The sequence below is a fragment of the Acromyrmex echinatior genome, chromosome 13, assembly GCF_024713525.1.
Source record: "Acromyrmex echinatior isolate Ae372 chromosome 13, ASM2471352v2, whole genome shotgun sequence".
NCBI lineage: Eukaryota > Metazoa > Arthropoda > Insecta > Hymenoptera > Formicidae > Acromyrmex > Acromyrmex echinatior.
Window position 1 is genome coordinate 851,577 of NC_141864.1, and position 5,466 is coordinate 857,042.

The 5,466-nt window shown below is 33.4% G+C and overlaps 1 long non-coding RNA gene across 1 annotated transcript; it reads right to left on the reverse strand.

The window, feature by feature from the left end:
- Positions 1–359: 359 nt before the first annotated feature.
- On the reverse strand, positions 360–5,189 carry LOC147907466 (uncharacterized). Its single transcript, XR_015547173.1, has 2 exons — positions 3,931–5,189; positions 360–3,664 (listed from the first exon to the last, which is right to left on the reverse strand). It is a non-coding gene; the product is annotated as an uncharacterized LOC147907466 (long non-coding RNA).
- Positions 5,190–5,466: the final 277 nt, after the last annotated feature.

A 5,466-nucleotide genomic window follows, 5' to 3' on the forward strand; every position in this document is an offset into this window, starting at 1 on the left:
CGAGCCGATCAACTGGGATCGGATGTTCCGGTTATATTCGTCCCCTTCCAACGAAGGGGACAGATTAGTTCTCACCGTATATACATATAATACATCCCCGGAAATCCCACATCCTGCAACACTTTCCTCGCCTCCCACATCCGTTAACCTTTTCCTTTCCCACACACATACACACACACACACACACACACACGCGCGCGCGCGCGCGCGCGCACTCACACGCATACATCCATAAGCTGTAATATATATTGAGTCATCTAAAAAATATCCGCGGTTTTTTGTTCAATTTTTGAATGAAATTTTTCTTTATTGAACATCAATTTTAATCAAGTATATATTGGCCATTATTATCTATAACCTTTTGCTATTTTTCGGGTAATTTCATAATTCCATCCGTGTAGAACTTTTGTGGTTTATCGGCGAAAAACTTTTTCAAGTGATTTTCGGCAGCTCTTTTGTCGGCCAATGTTTTTCCATCAAGAGAGTTCTGCAGAGATCGAAACAAATAGTAGTCAGATGGTGCAAGGTCCGGGCTACGCGGTGGATGCATCAAAACTTCCCAACCAAGCTCCCTCAATTTTTGGCGCGTCATCAAAGATATGTGTGGTCTGGCGTTGTTATGATGGAAGACAACACCTTTTCTGTTAATCAATTCTGATCGTTTTTCCTTAATCGCTTCCTGTAATCTATCCAGTCTGAACAGTAGAGTTCTGAATTAATCGTTAGGTCATGTGGTAACACCTCATGATGGACGACTCCTTTCCAATCCCACCATACACACAGCATCACCTTATTTGCTATCAATCCAGGCTTTGAAGTCGTTTGTGGTGGTTCGCCGCGCTTATTCCATGATCTTTTACGAATAATATTCTTGTATTTCACGCATTTTTCATCGCCTGTGATGATTTGTTTCAGAAATGGGTCGATTTCGTTGCGTTTTAGTAATGTTTCGCTGATAGAAATTCGATGAATCAAATTTCTTTGCGTTAATTCATGTGGCACCCAAACATCGAGTTTCTTTGCGTAGCCAGCCTTTTTCAAATGATTCCAAACTGTCATATGGTTGATTCTTAGTGCATTGGCTATCTCCTGACAGCTCACATTCCGGTCTTGTTTGACCAGTTGCAAAATTTCATCGACTTTTTCAGTGACTGGCCGACCAGAGCGAGGTCGATCTTTGACATCAAAATTTCCAAAACGAAATCGAACAAATCACTCCTGCGTCCTGCGTTCACTTACAGTATCCGCGTCGTAAACTTCACAAATTTGTCTGCATGTTTGTGCTGCGTTTTTGCCTTTTTTGTAAAAAAGCATCACATAGCGTATTTCTTCAGAAATTTCACTCATTTTCAAATATAACTTCCAATATAACTTTTGACACGATTGATGAATCATCAAACTTTGTTTACAAAAAATGTAACCTAAAATATCATCTTTCAGACGCGCGTTCGTTTGACACAATTGGATTAGTGTTGCCCGATATATGACCATCAACACCATCTAGTGACAAAAAACCGCGGATACTTTTTAGATGACCCAATATTTTTATGTAAAAAAGGGAAGAGAGAAGTTTTATAATGTATAAAATCTTTTTTTTTATTATTTTTCTTTTTATTAATAAATCTCTTTATTAAAATCACCTCTCGCATTCACTTCCCTCGAATATCTGAGATCTTACGAGGTCCAGTCCAGGGTCAAAAGAATTAAGTTCCTTGACCCAAAAGTAGGACTGACGTTCGCACTGTCCAGCGGAACAGGTGTCATAGCATCCCTTTGGACGTTGATCCATATTCCGGGACTGAAAAGGCGTACGACTTACAGGTGTTCGCCTCCGCGCATATACTTGTGAGATTGAGTCTAACCTTCCTTCCATACCCTCTTCATTCTCCCTCATTGTCTCCTTGACCAAATTTCCAAAGGTTTGGACGTAACAAAATCTTATATTTTATTTTTTAAACTTGATACATTTCTTTCAGGCATTGCTTCAGTATATTTTAAACACATTTTGTAACAATTTTTAACATGTTTCTCACATCGTACAGTATTAGTAGCATCAAGATTACGTAAAGAATCTATATCTTCGTAATCAGCATCTAGAGAGTCTCAATTGTCGAGTCATCGCTATCGAGTATATCAGCCAGCTATTCGCATTTTTTAAATCCTTTAACGTATATAAGAGTCTTATTGTCATCATTCTCTTACCAGTTACAGCCATTGTAATTAGGCGTTTCACCAAGCTGTACGGAATTATCCTGTCTTCCCATTGCAATCCATAATGACAAGCACTCAGCCAGGAAGCGCATTCCTTTTCGGATTTTGTCAAGAAATTCCATAGCATGGACATGTAAAAATGTTATGAGAGAATGGCTCCATTTCTCAACACCGTCACTTCCTTCACGATAAATTTCTTTCCAACGATAAATACAATCAAATTATTGCATTAAAAAAGCATGTTTTCCTTATGTCATTGTGTTTAACAATATTTCGAAGAGATTTTAAATCGATTCCAGAGACACACATATTCCTTTGTTATTGAATATTGTCACGCTTACTGAATGTAAGTAGATAAAAAAATGAAGACTTACAATTGTTACATTAAAGATTCTTTAAATTAATGCTTTATAAATATGTAAGTTGTGATGTAATTTTTTATTATTGAATGCAAAAACGGTTATATCATGACATCTCTTAACGCGATCTGAGTTTTTTCACTTAATCCGAAGAATTTATTACGTCTATATTTTAATATTAATAGATTTCACATTAAATATATTACAGATATGCATCTTCAAATCGTAATAAAAAAAATTGTAATTCTAAATGTATGAGTAAGTACAAAATGCTAAAACGAATAATATGTTTCAATGTTTTCCGTGCAAACGTTCACTACTGAAATCTAAGTTATCTTGAAGAATTCATTGCTCATGTAACTTTAATGTTAAAAACGTTATGAATTCTTTTTAAAGATATAAGAGACTAAAATTGGTCAATCTAAATTGTTAAAAAATAAATACGTTATTTCTTCGAACGCTCTTGCCCAGTCTATGTTCACTGCTACAATACCAAATCATTGTTTAATAACAACAATCATTTATTGTTATAATAGAATTAAAGTTAAATTGCTGCAAAGTATAGTTCTGTCATTATTGCGATCAATAACAAACTTTCTACAAATGCAATGGTAAATTCGTGACAGTAGCTATACAATTTTTAAATTTATTTCATATAATTATATTAATTTAATTATAAAATAATAAGGCTCAATAAATCAAAATAAGTAAAAAGGAAAAAGGGCTACGAGCCTAAAACATAAATTGACAAACTGTATGAGTAGTTAAAAAAATTTTTTTTTTGAAATAAAACTATGTCATAAATTAAAAACGTAAAATATAATTTGACAATCAGAAGGTGAACAAACGTTTCGATCCTAGTTGGATCATTTTCAATGTGACAAATAAATTAGTGTGACAAAGTAAATTAACAACGGTAATTAGCAATAGAGTTATAACGTAGATAAAAAACATAAGAGATCAAGTAAAATTCGCATTCGGACGCAAATTAACTATAAAACTCGCTCCAAATTGAGAGGAAATCAAACAAACGATTATAGTTGACAAAAATGTGCTCCTCCGAACCGTATGTGTGTATAAGGACGAACATGTTTCTGTTAGCAAGTATAAATTGTAATAATAATTAACGGTAGAAGTAAATAAAAATAAAAATAATAAAAATAATAAGAAAAGTACGAATCGAGTCGCAAACAGTAAAAAGGAAAGTACAAATAAGTCGTAAATAATAAGTCAAATTTAAAGAAAGAGACAAAAATTATCTTTGATATTATAAGACAAGCACATAAGAAAAAAGAGTAAATCGCCAACATGCATTGTATATGTATGATAAGTTTAGAACAAATAAATTCACAATAAATACCTTATGTGTGTGTCGAAATGATGTATTATAGATTAGGCAATGCGAATGGAATCGAAATTGATCGTCTCTCTAAGAAGCTAAGATATAAAGTACGACATATAAAGACAAGAAGGTTGAAATGGAAAACTAGAAAGGGAAGGGGGAAAAAATAATAAGAAGGAAAGAATAAAGCGGAAGGGAGAGAAAGTAGGGAGAGAAGAGAAGGATAGGGAAGGGAAAGCAATCAAGAGGGAGAAAGAGACTGGATGATCTGTGAATAAGTATCGGGTAAAGATTCGGTATCGTTTTGTCTATTAAGGCCTTGTTTCTGTCTTTTAATATGAATCATTTCAGACACCAATCTCTTATTGTAAGAAGATTCGCAGTCCAAAATTCTCACATCGTTCCATTTGAAATTATGATCAAAATTGATTCGATGATCAGTTATGACAGTAGGAGAACCTGTATTCTTTTTGATGTCAGAGATGTTCGTGTAGTCTCGTGCTCAATTTTCTCTTTGTCTGACCAACATAACTCGCCTCACAATCATCACATGAGATCTTGTAGACAACATTCTGACTGGATAGGAAGTTAAGTTCGTCTTTTCCTCTCTTTATGAAGCTTTTTAACGTGTTGGGAATAGAAAAGGCCAATTTACAATGAAACATACTAGAGATTGGAAGGAAACTTTCGGAAATGGATTTAACATAAGGAATCGTAAAATATTTGTCTTTATTGCGTGAATAGTGTGTAGTATCTTTGTTATATTTATGAAACTTTAATCTGCGTTCTATAGAGAAAATGAAGGGAAGAGGATAACAGTTATTTAAGAAAATATGAATAGCATCTATCAAATTTTTTTGTTGGAATCGTGGATGTGATAATAAGATAATTTTGTCAATAAAACTGATGATGGTGCCTTTTTTATGGCACAGAGGATGATTTGAATGGAAATTAAGGAACCTTCCAGAAAATGTCTTTTTGTGGTAAATGTCAAATATAATTTTTTGGTTATCTATAATCAGTATTGTATCGAGAAAACTTAATCTGCCATTTGCACCAACCTCCAAGGTGAACTGTAATCTCGTATGTAAGGAATTGAAGATGTTCAAAGTGTCATTGACAATGTCAGATGGAAGCGCGAGCAAAATATCAACATATCTAAAATAGAACAAGGGTTGTGCTGACAGTTTTTTTAGTGCCATTTCTTCTAGATCCTGCATTACAATGTCCGCGATTATTGGGGATAATGGTGAACCCATTGGAGTGCCGAACACCTGTCTGTATGACTTATATTAATTTAGTTCTTTTTTTTATACATTTATAATATTTAATTACTTTTTAATTACAGGAAATATTAATTTTATTCATTCTTCGTCAAGATAATTTTTCAACAAGATAATTTTATTCACACTTCAACAAGAAATAACACATACACGCATACACGTATATATATATATGTATGTTTATATATATATATATATGTACATATACATACATACAATATATACGTTATAAACCGTATAAAAAATTCTTTAATTAGATAAATAAATTTTA